This window comes from Spermophilus citellus (genome assembly GCF_964194105.1).
Source record: "Spermophilus citellus genome assembly, chromosome: 9".
NCBI lineage: Eukaryota > Metazoa > Chordata > Mammalia > Rodentia > Sciuridae > Spermophilus > Spermophilus citellus.
This window is the reverse complement of record NC_138191.1, coordinates 26,654,596-26,670,407: the sequence shown is the minus strand read 5'-3', so window position 1 is coordinate 26,670,407 and position 15,812 is coordinate 26,654,596. Positions and strand designations below refer to the sequence as shown.

Here is a 15,812-nt window from a genome sequence, read left to right as displayed (position 1 = left end):
TAAAGGAAACAGAGACACAGATGGTCACAAAGCATGGTAACAGTGAGAGCCTGTGTGTAAAAGGCCTAGGAGGCCAGAGAAGGAAAGGGAGCCAACTTGTGGAGGAGTCCCACAGGGGATCATAGGTTGAGCAGATGACCCCAAGTCTTTTTCCAAGTCTGGTATCCTGCGTAGCAGTGGGGCAAAGGATCTTTAGCCATGCTACTCCAAACAGATGTTCAATATCTATTAAGACAACAACAATATACTTGTTATACAAACACAGCTCTAGGACAGTCTTCCAGCCATTCCCTCCAAGCTTATGTCTTTCAACCAAATGGCATCCCCTTAGCCTGTGCTATATGGAAATTCCGAAACCACCACTGATCATAAGGTTCTATATTTTACAAAGTTATAAAATCCCAGCCTGAGCCCTTCCTAGAGATTGGCCTTTGAACAGAGTATCTTCAGTCGTTGAGGCTGGAAAGTCAGGACTGCCGGTGAGAATTTGCTGGTGAGGAAGAGGAAGGGCACAGGAGGGAGTGCAGTGGAGCATGGAGTGGCTGTCCCCAGAACACAATCATGTCCCATGATTGTTCCAACAACTTTGAGATTTTAAAGCATTTCCTTCCCTGCAGGTTTTCCCCATTTTCTGTGCCTGCTTTCACAGACAGTACACCCGTCCTTCCTCCCTCCCACCAAGGTCACCACTCAGCAGGCTTTGATAAATGTCATCTTTTTTTGAAAGTCGCCTTGGAAAAGGCAATTTGACTGCAATGAGGCAGAACAGGGAGCTGAGCACCAGCCGCCCTTTATCGACCAGAGGCCAGCCCCCAAAACAAAAACAAGAGGAGGGTAGTGCAGCCCTGCGCTCCCGGTGATCCCAGGGCTGCCTCTCCCCTGGGATCTGTGTGCTGTGCAGAAGCCTCACAGAGCCTGGGTCCTGAGGTCCTGGTCTCCTCAGTCTGGCCCTCTCCCCAGCCCTTTGTCTTCTGCTACTTGTTTCCTGGCTGATAACTAAAGGTCCCTGAGAACCCCCACAGCTATGGGGGCGGGAGCCCTCTCCACTGTGCAAGCAGTGGGCTGCTGATTAGCGCAGGGAATAAATAACAGCAAGCTAATTATCTCCCTGATTGCGGCTTGCCTCACTAACAAGGCTGGGCTGGAGCGGTGATGCGGCAGTTGATACTATTCCAAGCATGTTTCTGGGTTCAGGGAAATTTCCATGCCTTCCCAGTCTGGAGACACTTTCCCTTCCCAGATGCTCTGGAGTTCTGAGTGGCAACATTCCCTCTCCTGCTTCACCTTGGAATTGAGAGACTCACCCCGACAGACTGTTTATGCCAGTCCCTGGTGGGTGAGCAGAGCTGGCTTCTCACAGAAACAGGCAAAGGCTTTCAGGGAGGCTAGATTGGCCAAGGGCATGGTGTGATGGGTCCTTAGGGACCACATACTCCAGCACTTAGTATCCTAATTACATCTGCTCCTCCAACTCCTTGAACTGAGTGGTTTCCCTCAGACTAGCAAGCAAAGTAGGAAAGACTCTAGTCCTGCCACAACTACCTCTGTGACCTTGGATGTCCCCTATTCCCTCTTTATGAAATGAGGCGTGATGACCTTGGCACTTTTCTCAGTCCTATAAACATAATTTTGTGATTCTAACTCTGAAATTTGACTGTGGTGTCCTCTTGGAGTCCCAGGATAGGAAAGCTGCCAGGCTAGGAGGCTGCATCTCTAGAATGGATTTTCCTTTTTCCTTATTATTGCATTGTTCTCTACCTTCCTCCTGGTCTTGCCAGAAGGGAGAAGGGCAAGGAATACCCTCTTTAGGAAGATTTCTGTTTCTAGCAGTCCAGACTGTGCTAACTTGCTGAACCAGTATTTTCCAGCCTGCAAAGAGACAGGATATGGAACAGTAACTTCCGTGGCCTACTGAGTACAGAGGAAGAAATCACTTGATTTCTAGGCATTGGCCCATCTCTGCATGTGGGCCCTGCCACCAACTTCACACCAATTGCAGAGTCCTCTTGTAGGAAATCAAAGGGCTGTCCCCTTTCTCTGGGGAAACTCATTGCTACAGGTGGGTAAGTAAGATGGGTAAAATGGGGGGTAAGCCTCCCTCTGCCAGGGGGTCAGTTGTTAGATAAACCAGATATTTTCATCTGATGAAACAAATCTGTGAAAAAGTAAACCTGGGTCATAGACCCCTTTTGAAAGGGAAAGGAGAAAAGGTAGGGTTAAAGTTATACTTGTGCAAAGGAGGAAACAGCTACTTTTGGAATAATGAAAGATTCTGAAAGAGGATTAAGGCCTCCCAAGATACCAAGTCCATGCTACCCGACCTGGTCTGATGAAACAAACCCTCATGTGGGAATCAAAAGGCCACCTTTGACATTATGTTTTGTCACTTCTAAAGGGTAAACTTGGGCAATTATTATTATTATTATTTTACACAATACTTTTATTTCTTTGTTTTTATGTGGTACTGAGGATGGAACTCAGTGCCTTTCCCGTGCTAGGCAAGTGCTCTACCCCAGCCCTTGGGCAATTCATTTGCTTTTTGCAATGGTTAAGGTAGTTAACTTATGTGACCGATAACTCCCAAATCTTAGTGGCTTAATTCAGTAGAAGTCAATATTTCACTCACAGAACAGTTTAATGCAGGTATTTAGTTGAGGGCTTTCCACAGGGTGATTTAGACACCCAGTAACTATCTGTCCTGTGGCTCTGCTCACTACTGCAGGCTTTGGAATTTTCTACCAGATCCTCTGTATTTTAATCAGCAGATGGGAGAAGAGGCATGGAGCATGCAGGATTATGTGGAAGCTTTTATGGGCCAGATCTGGAAGTGGCATTTATCATTTCTACCACATACTGCTGGACAAAACATCATATGCCCACATCTAACTGCCGGGGAGGCTGGGAAGTGTCAAGCTATGCACACAGGAGGTGAGAGGAAATGGTTTGGTAAACAACCAATCAATCTTTGCCATGCAATGTTTGAAATTTTGTTGCCCAATTTATAAGTAGGGCAAAGGGCCTCTACTTTTTCATATAAATTGGCATGATAAAAAATAGGAAAATAGATTATGAGAAAGCTTTAAAAATGTAGTGAATATGCACTTATTATAGTGTGTTTCTCAGCTTAACCTAGAATTAACTTCATGAATATTGGCTCTATTACTCTTAAACAATAAAGTTCTCTATTGTGGAACAAACCTATTTGAGTTATATGACAATTGTCTGAATGATGGTGGAACTGATTTCAATATGTGATGAAGACGAATTTGTCAATAAAGCCAATCCTTTAAGAACTTATAGAATGTGCACTTAGTCTCCTCCTTACCTTTGATTGGATGGAGGGTTCAGCCAGCATAGCTAGAATGGTCAGTGCAGCCAGGACCAAGATTTGGCCTCCATGAACAGCATGTTTGGTGAGCCTGGGGCAGTGAAGGTGGCCTGTGTGGTTAGAAGTTTGATTATAAACAGGAAGACTGAACTAACAGGTAAAACATTGGGATAATGGAAACTGTATGTCTCCTGGTTCTAGGAGTTATATATGTGAAAAGGGAATAAATACTGTAGTACAAGATGCAAATTGGGGAATTAGTTTGAGCTCATGTTTTTAATATAGATAAACAGATGTAGAAATGTATATGTTTATGTATATGTGTATGTGTGTATATATATATATGTGTGTGTGTGTATATATATATATACACACACATACATACAGTGCATAAATGAGGAAACTCACTTACGTGTCCTCTCTGAAAGACATGAGAAGCAGTAGCAGCAGACACACCAAGCACCAGATATTGGTTTCTAAATATCATTTTACACACACACACACACATACAAGAAAAGAAATCAGGACTGATCAGCCTAGAAATTATGAAGTGAATCTGGAACATCTTGTTGTGCTAGAAAGTAAGGGAGTGCTCAGAGAATAATGGAAACATGAAAAAGGACTGAGAACCTAGCTTGAAGTTTATAGCCCATATCTGGACAACTTAAGCATCAAAGTAATTTTAGTATTAGGTTGAAACCCATTGAATAAAATAGGAATAGATGAATTTATGCTTATGTATGCATATAATATATGTATATACCTACTGTATCTATCTATCTATATGTGGAGAGAAGGAAGCCTTTATCTTATATTAGAATGTCAATTGATAGGGGCTGGGGTTGTGACTCAATGGTAGAGTGCTTGCCTAGCATGTGTGAGGCCCTGGGTTCAATTCTCAGCACCACATATAAATAAATAAAATAAAGGTCCATCGAAATATATATAATGTCAATTGATAAATATATTACAAAGGATAAAATTAGAAAATTTGCCATTTGGTAACCATCATAGTAATAAATGATTTAGGCAAGAACCATCAAGGTATTTTAAAACTAGCAGCGAAGGTTTGATGAGGAATATGATATTTACACAATCTCAAACATCTCCCCACAAATACTCATTAATTGATGAGCACATAATACTTCTTAATTGACTTTACAATGGAAAAACTTGGCTGACATCATCTTAACCGAGTGATAAAAGTTAACATCCTAGGTAACAGGACAAACCAACATTGTGTACCCCATGTTGAGATGAAATGAGAACACAGCACACTTCTGTAGTATTCACAACAAGATGCATACCCGAATTCAGGTAACTGCCAAACTGAAATTGAGGGACATTCTACCAAGTAACAAAGTGAAGTGTTCTTCAAAAATATTAAGAACAAGAAAGACAAGGAAAGACTGAGGAAGTGTTCCAGATTGAAGGAGACTAAAAAGACAAAACAACACATGATCCTGGATTGAATCTTGAACTTACACACAATATTATTAGAATAAGCAGTGAAATTCAAATGGGGTCTCCAGATTTGATGGTTGTTCTGTGTTAAGGTTAGTTTCTGATTATGATATCCTGCTGGGGTTCTGTAGGAGAATTGTCTTTGTTTTTAGTAAATACACACTGAAGTACAAAGGGGTAATAGGGCATTGTGTCTACACTTTACTCTCCAGTGGATAAGAAATTACATAAATGTTTATAAACAAGAGGGAGGGAGGGAGGGAAGTAGAGAGAGAGAGAGCGAAGGAGAGAGAGAAGACATAACTGGGCAAGTTATGTTGCCAAATTTTAACATAAAACAAATTGAGAAACTGGATGAAAGGTATTCAGGAGTTCTTTGCAACTTTTCTATAAATGTTCAATTATTTTTTAAAAATTACAAACAAGTTGGTGGAACAGAATGCTTGCACCTTCCAACTCTGGCAGGAGAGATGCTTGGTAAGAACTAGGAGTTACCAAAAGGTGAGAAGGAGCAAAATGTCAGAGAGTGATCAGGGTTCAGAATAAGTGACTTAGTTTGGCTTCTGATTTTGTCATCTACCAGTTGGATGATCTGGAAGAAGTCACTTTGACTCTCTGGGCCTCAGGTAATAGTACTGATCTCACAAAAGTGCCATGTGGTTTAAATAATGATAATAATATTAGTGGTAATAAAAATAATATATGCGACAGAGCTTTGTAAGTCATAAAGCATAGCAGCAAATATAAATCATAGTACTACCTTCTTTCTCCCAGAAAACCACAACTAATGAATATAAAACTGTCCCTTAGTCCCCGTAACTCTTTCAGTTCTTTGTCTGGTTACCACCTTAATGTTGTTATTTTCAGAGAAACAAACTGTATCATGGACTGAGAAATGAGAAAGCCCAGCACCTAGAAAGGCTTGCCATGGTGCGTGTGTCTATGTCTGTGTGTGCATATGTGTGTGCACATGTCTTAGAAGCATAGGTTTCCAGCGCCTCCTCTGTGAGCAGAGATCCTGTGGGGACTGACGCATGCTGTTATAGATTCATAAACATCTGCTCATATGGCCTGGGTAGTCCCTTCTAGAAGGAAAGCCCCTTGCTTCTGTCACTCTGACAAAAATACTTGTGTACACAATGTTATGATGCAAACCATTCTCTAGCAACTTGGAAATCAGGGTCCTAACACCACACGCTGCAGATGAGCTGACAGACAGCAGTGTGGGGTAATGAAAACCGTCATTATGGTTTGAACACTTTCCAGAGCCTTTCACGCGCATTCCCTCCTGTGAGCTTTAGAGCCACAGCAACCTGGGAGGCAAATATCGCCCTTAGCATTCTTCACAGATCAAGACTTGTCCTGATCAGATCTGGAACTTGCCACAGTCTACAGGGATAATAAATGGCACCCAAGGGACAAACCCTCAAGACTTTAACAATGCCCCTCTGCACCACAGACATTTTGGTATCTTTTTCTCTCCTTTTCCAGGGTCCCTTTCCTGCCATGCTGGTTCTGTTTCTTATGTTCTTGGCTTCTCAGGGCTCCCCCTTCTTGCCACAATGACCCCACCCCCAGATATCTGGTCCCAAAGCATCCTATGCTAGGGTTTCTAATCTAGGTTGTCTGGCAACCCCCTCCCCACGTTCCAGCTAGAAACAGGGGGTTTGCTTCTTAGTCCCTGCTGCTTAAGGCTGTCACTCCCTGTTCTGGAGCCAAGAGAAGAAAATGAGGATGAGGCTGCCCTGCCAATGGCCTCAGGAAGCAGGCCCCAGGGACTCACTTATGTGCCCTCCCTGATTCCCAGTCCAGCTGCCATGTTATCTTCTATCCCATGGAGAGCCTCCCTTTCCTCCCAATGCCAGCAGAAGGAACAATACTGCATTTCTATTTCATTCCATCCCTGTGCATCAGGCTAGATGAAGTTCCAGAAATACCAGGTACCCATTAAGCTCCTTCTGTCCTGAGCACCACTTGGACCTAGACAGAGAGATGGCTCCACGTCAGACACAGCAGAGCCCAGTGGTCTCTGCTCCATGCGTGGGTAGCAGCTGCTCAGGGGTCTAATCTAACAGAGTCTCACCTGAGAAGGGGCAACTCAGGAGGCAATGGTGTGTCCAATGTGCTTATGACTCATCCCAGGTCCCTTCTCTGTTCTGAGAGCCCTGAGAAAGGGGTTGGCTCATTGTGGCAGATCTTAGACACAAGAACCTGTGGTGAATGGACCAACACTGACCACCTGGGAACTGGGAACCCTGATCTCCAGTCTGCCGCTGCGTATCCTTGAGCAAAAAACCACCTCCACATACATAAGACATAAACATTAAGGGCCCTTCTGCCCTCTGGGCACTTCTAGTTATCTTGGTCTGCTGGCTTTTCAGGGCTGGAACTGGGCCCCAATGGAACTCAAGTCTAGAATTCAGGTCTCTTATTTCTGAGCTTTATTCACTGCTGATTCTGGAATGGAGGACACTGTAGGAATTTTGGGTAGCAGAGGGCACTCTGCCCAATGTGGCCTCTGTTCAGTGGGGTAGAGACATGGCACAGGAACCCAGCAGCTGAAGCCATCATTGCCCCCGTGACTGTTGTTTACCCTGGTGGTCCTGAGGTAGCTTGGGAAGAAGCCCAGCAGTCCTACTGCTTTCTTGGAGAGCAAAGCCTCCATCTGTGGCCTGAGGACGGACCTGTGCCCCAGGGACCTCAGGGCTATATTAAAACTCAATTCAGAGATTAGGAGAGAGGAACAGAGAAAACTGAAATGTGCACTTGCTAGCAGAGTCAGCCAGGAATGGCAGAATTTAAAGCTTATTAGAACTGGCTATCTCCCTCCTTAAAATGAGGAATGTAGCTTGTGATATTTTGGAGGTCCCTTCCAGCTTTGACGCTTAAGTAAAAATCTAGTTTATTACTTAATGGAGTCCCCTCTGACAGTGGGACTTAGGGGGTGAGGCAGGTGAATGTCTTCCTTGGGTTCTGCCCAGCTGAGTATCTGCTGGCCCAGATCAGAGAAAGGAATAAGGAGAAAGTGAGAACCATTGTCTTTCGCCTCCTTCCTTCCAGCACCTCTATTCCCTGAGGGTCAGAGGATCCCCTGCCATCTCCCCACCCCACAGGAAATCAAACCCAGCTGAACCCAGGGGCACAGAGTGGTGGCCCTGGGCCAAGAGAAGCAGCTGCCTTAGGTGTCATCTTGCTGTGGGGGTGGAGAGGAGCTGGACTTTTAAGGTCCCCTCTGAGACCATGGTAGGTAATCCGAGCCTTTTCTGCCCTTCTTGATCCCCTGTGAGAGAAGTCTCTAGGGTTCCCTGTGAGCCAGGTCAGTGTCAGCCTAGAGGCCATCTCTCCAAGCTCCAGGACAGGAAGGGTTGAGGTTTCAACTCAACCCTTGTATGAACTCCAAGGAGCTTGGCCAGTGCTGCAGCCGCAGCCCTGGAGAGAAACATAGCCCAGAGTGCCAGAGGAGGCAGCCACCAGGCACTTCCCCCACAGACAGACTGGGTATTGATCCTGCTTGCTCGCCCCCTCCCTCTCTCCACTTCATGGCGCAGCTAATGGCCTGGAAAAGACTGGCCAGCTGTTCCCCAGCTGTGACATAATGAGCCCAGGGACAATCAATGCCGTTCTGGTCTCTAATTAGGCCGGGGAGCTGGCTGGAGTGAGCATGTAGCCTGTTTCCTGAGGGCGCCACTTCCACTCCAGTCCCCAGCTGCTGTCTGCTGGCAGCCACCTGGGCCCACGCATCTGCGCCCTGGAGGAGTGGGCAGGGCCCTGGAGTGACCCTTGGGAGCGTTTCTGGCCCAGAGCTCCCTCTCCAGCAGCAGAAATCAGTACTCCAGAACCATGCTGCGGGGAGAACCTGACCTGAATATGAAGCCCCCCCCCCCCGCATCCCCTGCAGCTTGTTGGCACATCCCTCTCTCTGTCTGTCACTGTACAGTGGCCTTCAATTCTGACCCTCCAGTTTCCTTCACTTGAGGCCTTGCCCAGGACCCTCCACACCTTAGGTCCTGGATACCCAAGCCCCAGACTGCAAGGAAGAGACTGGAGGCAAGTTTGGCTGCTAGCCCAGCCTCCCTCTGCTATTTATACCCTCAGTCCAGGGAGGGATGGATCAGCTTCTCTGTGTACTCACTGCAGAGGAGGAAGTGAGGGTGGAGAGAGAGATGGCAAGCGGAAGGTGTACATTGAGGCAGACTCAGAGCGGTGGGGGAGCAGGGGCCCACGGCCAAGAGGCTCCAAGACTTGGAGAGTTCTGAGAACAGGATACAGAAAGCAAAGGAGGGAGAGAGATCAAAGGAGGGAAACCAAATAGGAGGCAGAAAAAGGGAGAAAATGGGGCATCAAGGAAGAAAGAGGAGATGAGATAAAAGAACCAGGACACACCCTATTCTTGGAGGGTCAGGCCCCAGGTGCCAGATCAGATGCCATATCAGGGAAGCCGAGGTGATGGGTAGACAATGTCCAGAGGTCTGTGAAATTACAGGAGTTGGGAGGGAATGATCGGGTCAGAGAGGAACAAGAAGCAGCTGTAAGGGCATGAACAGAGGCAGATCTGAGGAGATGGAGATGAGCAGGGCAATCCAGAAACGGAAAGGCCAGACAGGCACCTACCCTGGAATTGAGGCTGCAGGCTCCACTCCTTGGAGGCGAGATTTTGTCAGGGGGCTGGGATCAGGAGTCAGAGCAATTTGGGGAGTAGAAGAGACTACTGGGGAGTCTGGGAGTTAAGGAGACCTGGGAGGGAAGGAATCTAGGCTTTCTTCCTGATTCTACTACAGTGCAACCCAATAAGATCCCGTGGCTTTTGGGGTAATCTGGCCTGGCAAGGGGACATTCTTCACCCAGGCTCCAGGTCTCCTGCCTAGTCAAATGCAAACCAATCAGATAGAACTTGTCAGAGGGGTCTTTCTAGTATCCAGCCAAACCTAGTCATCCCTTTCTAGGTCCCTTCCCAGTCCTACCATTGCAATTTTTTCTGACCATAATTCCCAGAGAATGGCCTGGTTTGGAGAGATCAGAAGTACCCACAGACATTTCCTGCACCCTCCCACCTGCCTAGACCCTGAGCCTCTGAAGCTGTCAGGGCGCTGGAGAGAGAAGCCATGCAAGGACAGGAGCTGCTGACTCAGACTTGAAATCCAGAGCAGAAAAGAACCTCAGAGAAGGTATGGAATCCTAGCTCAATCCCTCATTTGAAGTTGGGGATCAGTGAAGCTAAGAGAGGAGCCCCCAGTGCACTACCCTCTTCACATGAGTGCACTCTGCACTGACTGCTCTGGGTTGCTTCTTGGACCCCAGTTGGCCAGATCTGCCTCATAACATCCTAGGAATAGGAGGGATTTTCTTTTTGGACCCATGACTTTACTGCCTGCCCACCTTGCAGCTGAGACCACAACAGTGTAAAAAGATCAGGTCCCACAAGATGCAAGTCCCTAGGAAGGAGAAAGCAGGTGGGGGTTGGCAGGAAGATGCCTGTTACTAGGATGCTGACTCTTCGCAGCTCTGTAGCAACACTGTCCTCTTGTGGCTATTGTCTGTTAGTGCAGCCTAGAGGTCCTGCAGTCTGTAGACCCTGAAATGGAGCAGGTGGGTCCTCTTTCCTTCCCGGGTCCTCCCCATCCAGGGATTCCCTGCTGGAGTATGAATTGATTTAGACCCTTGAGGGCTAGGCCCCTAGAGAGACAACTCACACACGCCATTCTAAGAGGGTTGCAGGAGGGTGGGTGAAGTCACCCCTTTGTGAGGGTTCACTCATGAAGCCATCTGTCCATCCCAAAGGAGCCTGTGAGAGTTCTGAGTCTGGGGGTATAGCCCTCCCTTGAACCAATGGGCATTAAAGTTGAATAGGGGGTCTTCCTGTCTTTATCTGGGCCAGAGATCCAGGGAGAGTACTTTGGAGGGAAGAGGAACAGCTGGGAAAGGGACTGCAAGGTCAATATCACGGAGCCCAGCAGTGTCCAAGGAAGGAAAAGTCAGGATGCCCTAGGGCTCAGCATAGACTGGCCTTCCTGAGGATGAGATGCTTAGGGACAGCTGTCCAGAGACGCCACCAGACTGAGAGTCTGAACTTTGTGGAGTGCAGCTCTTTGTTATCAGTACGAGCTAAGGAAGTTGAGCTTGAACTGCCATCTCAGGCTGGAATAACCAGCTGAGTGGTCCAGGGTGCCAGGTTCCTGCAGATCGGGCTGGGTAGTTTCTAGGATACCACCAACCCACAGGGAGAATTTCCAGGTACTCAAGTTGCTACTCCACCCGTCTCCACCTCCTCCCCCCAAAATGGGCATGCAAGTCAGAGAGCCCCACCTGGAAAAAGGAGTATAATTTGATCTCTGTATCTCCTCATCTGTATCTCCTCATCTCTGACCTGCCCTTCCCTCTGAGTTCACTCTGCCATACTTTCACATGCCTTAGCTCCTTCATGACTTATAAACTTTTGTGCTCTTCCTCTGGGCTTGAACAACAAGGAAAATTCCCAGTCTATAGTTCAGTTCCTTGCTCTGGAACTTGTGGCTTCAGTAAACACAGAACAACTAACTCACAAAAACACAGGAGATGACACATCTGTGGCACTGTGACTCTCTGCTCTAAACATTTTGCCATGCTGACTTCCCAGGCTGGCTTGCAAGGTCTTCCAACAGTCCCACAAAAAAAAGTTTTCTCACCTTTCTGTGAGAAAACTTCTATCCTATGCACAGATTATTTTTCAGTCAAACTGGATAACTCATAGTGCCTGATATTTCTTAAACTTAGCATTCTCCATGATCTGGGATACTCCCCTTCTTAGCCTCCACCTACTGCTCCCACTTAATATCCCATACCAACGAGGAATTTCTAATGTTCTATATATAGCAAGGAGGATGACTGTGGTTGACAACAATTAGTTGAATGGTTCAAAATAGTTAATAGAGGGGATTTTGAATGTTCCCAACATAAAGAAATTATAAAAATCTGAGATGATAGGCCAATTACCCCAAACTGATCATTACACACCATACATGTATCGAAATACCATACATTACCCCATAAATATGTACGGTTACTATGTGCCATTAAAAATACATATTAATATTAACAAAATAAAATCTTACCCTTCTTTTAAGACCCCCCTCATGAAGACTTCCTAGACTTCCTGAAGGATCAGTTTCATTTTTTCCTTTGAATCTCCCCAGCAATATGATTATCCCTTGAAACTTATAACCTACTTTGACCCATCGTACATTGTAAGCACCAAGAGGGAAAGGTTTGTATTCATTTAATCTCTGTCTCCCTTTCCCTCACTCCCTCTACAGAGCTTTGCATGTAGCAGAAAATTGATAAATATTTCTGGACTTGAGCAAAATATAGCCTGTAGTTAGGACTGCTGGGAGCAGAAGAAGTGGGTGGGTGCCCCGAGGTTTCAGTAAACTATATGAGTGTGAGCAGAACAGGGAGGCAGGGACTTTGCACAGAGAGGTGATAGGGAGCCTGAACCCCTTCAGAATCACACCAGGGAGGAGAAGCATATTGCTGAAGAGCATGGGAAACTACAGGGCCTTGGAGATGGGGTGGCTTGAGGAAGGAAACTAAGTATTGGAAGGGACCCCAGGTTACCCTGAGACAGGTCTGTGAAAACTTACAGGCAAAAAGAGGAGGTGGGTTTTTTTTGTTTTTGTTTTGTTTTGTGTGTGCTGGGGATTGAACCTAGGGCCTTGTGCTTGTGAGACAGCACTCTACCAACTGAGCTATATCCCCAGCCCCCAAAGAGGGGGTAGGAACCTGGAAGCTTGGGTTCTGGTCACACATCCTTTACTCTTTTTGTCGGGGAGGGTACTGGGTATTGAACTCAGGGGCACTCGACCACTGAGCCACATCCCCAGCCCTATTTTGTTATTGTTATTGTTGTTTTGTTTAGAAACAGGGTCTCACTGAATTGCTTAGCACCTTTCTTTTGCTGAGGCTGACTTTGAACTCAATCCTTATGCCTTAGCCTCCTGAGCCACTGGGATTACAGGTATGTGTGCACCACTGTGCCTGGCCACATCCTTTACTCTTGAGCTGTGCATTCAGGACAAGTTATTTCCTCTTCTGGACCTATTCATCTGTAAGATGAGGGGTTGGATGCCTGACCTCCTAGAACCCTTTCAGTGTTGTTCTTACACTGGGGGTTTGGATGTGCCCCTTCCCAGGCCTCAAATGCAGGAATGACCCAAACCAGGTCCTGGACTGTGTTTTCTCAAGAAGTGGCTAGAAACTGATGCAATGGGGAAGCAAGTAGGTGGCCTGGGTAAGCTGTGCCCTGGCTTGGAGGCTGTGGAGGTGAGTGGCTGGTGGAGACAACACCTCTAATTCAGAGCAAGTAGAAGTGCCAAGTTATCAGCCCCAGGGAATGGTTTTCAGCAACCCCCCACCTTCACCCCTGCTTTCCTCTGCTGGGCTTCCTGTCCTTTCCCTTGTCCTAACCCCAGTCTGAATAAATGTAGATTCAAACCCTAGATTTACATTTACTCAACTGTGTGATTCTGAGAAAGTCACTTAACTTCTCTGAGCTTCAGTTTCTGTACCAGTCAATGGACTTATTTTATTGAAACTACTCATGTGAAATGCTCAGGACTGTGCCTACTGCTAGATCTCCGTTCCCGAATCTGGAAAAGAACAATTGGTACTTGTTGCCCCTGCGCCCCAGGGCAAATGGCGAATGCTGCTTTGTGGGGGCATGGGGTAGAGCATATGGAGGAACAGGTTAATGATGAGAAGGTTCAGTGGTCTTGCTCAAGCTGCCCCTGATAGCCAATGAGGGTGGCCACTCAACCTGTAGGCCTATTTATTGTGTTGCTAAGGGCCCAAGAACTGTTTGGAACTTTCCTTTAGGGGTCCATGGTTGAGGCCTGGCTAATGGTTAGGAGGTGGGCAGCATGACCTGGTCTGCACATATGCACTGTGGATGTTCCTGCCACTCTTTTGAGCCTGGTTCATCCGAGGCCCCCAGTTTCTAATCTGGTTGGGAAGGATTTATTTTTGGGTCCCTGTAACCTAGCAATGGGCTCACATGACCAGTGGCAGCTGCCGGCTGAATATACTGTTGGATCTCGGCTCCTGGCAGGGGGTGTGGGCCAGACTGTGGGGGAATAAAGAGAACGGAAAGGCTCTCACCTCAGTCTTCCTGCACCCCCCCAGTGCCTCAGCCTGGCCCCCAGATGAGGACAGGGGAAGGTGGGTGCCTGAGGAGCAGGCCCCGTGGTGCTGAGCTGTAGTGGAGAGGCCCCAGCTGTGAGCCTACTTCCTGGGTGGGAGAGTTGGCCGTCCACATGGATGGAAGTGGGTGCTGAGGGGACACAATGCTTGCCTCCTGGGGATGAGGCCAGACTGGGGAGTGCTTTGTATTTTGGGATCTCAGGGGCTTCCCTGGTTGCTACTGGAATCCCAACATCTTGCTTCTTCCCTTTGTTTCTTGATAAATTGTTAATATTCCTGGGAGAGAGAACACATTAAGCTGCTATCATTACCAATGGATTTATCAACCTCTTTCCTCAGAGCAGGTTTTGACAGAAGGCAGAGAGAACACAGAGGGAAGACAGTGGTTACCTCTAAGCAGAGGGGCTACAGGGAAGGAGCTATTGGCTCATAGAAAACATTCAATATTTAATAAATGGTTACATGGATGAAAGGTAAACTTGGTCAGTTGCAGTATCTCATGTTGGCAGGAAAGGGTGGGTGGAGTGAACAGAACACTGTCAAGAGAGTCTTGTGGGCAAGGGTGGGATAGAGTTGTTTCAAGAAGCAAGTCTAGGATGGAAAGACCAGTCCTCAGCACCAAGGGCTTCCCATGACACTGGGAGAAGGGGTCCTGGTCTTCATCCTATACCAGGGAACCTGGGCGTATGTGGTGGACCACGGATCTCTGACGTGGTTTGAGGGACCTCACCCAGTTTTTCTACCGTGGTTTTCTCATTCCCTTCATTGTGCTAAGCTCTAAAAGGAGGGATTCGCCTGGTTGTGGTGGTTGGGTGATGTGATGTCAATAGCTACTCCAACCCTGATTGAGATAATCTAGTGACGTATAGCATAAGAAGTACCTCCCCAGACTGGGCCCTCAGGAAGTAGCATTAACCTGCATGCCTGTAACCCCAGGGACTCAGGAGGCTGAAGCAGGAGGATCACAAGTTTAAGGCTAGCCTTTGCAATTTAGCAAGACCTTGTCTCAAAATAAAAAAATAAAAGGGCTGAGGATGTAGCTCAGTAGGAAAACACTCCTGGGTTCAATCTCCAGTATAAAAAAAGCAAGCAAGAAAGACAACAACAACAACTAGCACTATCATCATCATCATTGTTATTAGTAGTAGTATCAGTGGCCACTGAGGCTTGGCCAGGCAGTTCTCTCCATGCCTACCCACCTCTCTTTGTCTCACTCTCTCTCTCCTCTGAACCAAGATGGTTTCTGACATCCAGGAGGAGCTCTAGGACCCACCACCTCCTTGGTACCACCTTCCTCAATAGCTCTCTGGGAGAGGCTTCATGACCTTGGCTGTTGGCCACTACACCATCTGTTTGGCCAGCCATGGCTACCATACTAGCTCCACCAACCCTGAGCAGCAGCCGTGATAGGGTGGGGAACCCTATCACCCTACTAGATAAGCTGGGGAGTGACAAATTTTGCCCATCTTATAGGTAGGAAAACTAATGCACAGCTGCCAACTCGTAGGTTTTCCAACCAACCAGTAGAGCAGAGCCAAACTAAAACAAAGTTTTCTGGCCACAGTCCAGTGCTTTTTCTATAACCCCATTCCAAAGAGCCTTGTTTGCTCAGATTCTCCCTGAACCTCTTGGAAGAGGGCCACGCCAGCCTGAGGTTCTACCTGATGTGTCATGTCAGAACTCCATGGAGGTTATGGGGAGGGAACAAACACTTTGATTTCAAACAGACCTGAGTTTGAATATTGACTCTGGCCATATTTGTGGAAAGTCACCTCACCTCTGGTACCTATAAAACAATATATGAGTGTGGGGGTTGAAAATGCTGTACTTTAAAGGACTTTCATAATAG

At 46.9% G+C, this 15,812-nt stretch overlaps 1 protein-coding gene and 1 long non-coding RNA gene across 3 annotated transcripts in view; one reads left to right on the top strand and one right to left on the bottom strand.

The window, feature by feature from the left end:
• On the bottom strand, window positions 1-15,234 carry LOC308655166. The gene is made up of 3 exons (XR_014023398.1): window positions 15,163-15,234; window positions 3,326-3,438; window positions 1-225 (listed from the first exon to the last, which is right to left on the bottom strand). It is a non-coding gene; the product is annotated as an uncharacterized lncRNA (long non-coding RNA).
• The window catches only part of GPR61 (G protein-coupled receptor 61), a 33,265-nt gene that overhangs the window by 8,617 nt on the left and 8,836 nt on the right, over window positions 1-15,812 (top strand). Inside the window, exons 1-2 of one of the 2 annotated variants that reach the window (XM_081305017.1) lie at window positions 7,995-8,035; window positions 9,785-9,957. The exons of the other annotated variant lie outside the window; for it this stretch is intronic. The gene's annotated coding sequence lies outside the window, so the exon portion shown is untranslated. Of the gene's footprint in view, window positions 1-7,994; window positions 8,036-9,784; window positions 9,958-15,812 lie in introns of those variants that run through there. 2 annotated transcript variants of the gene reach the window in all.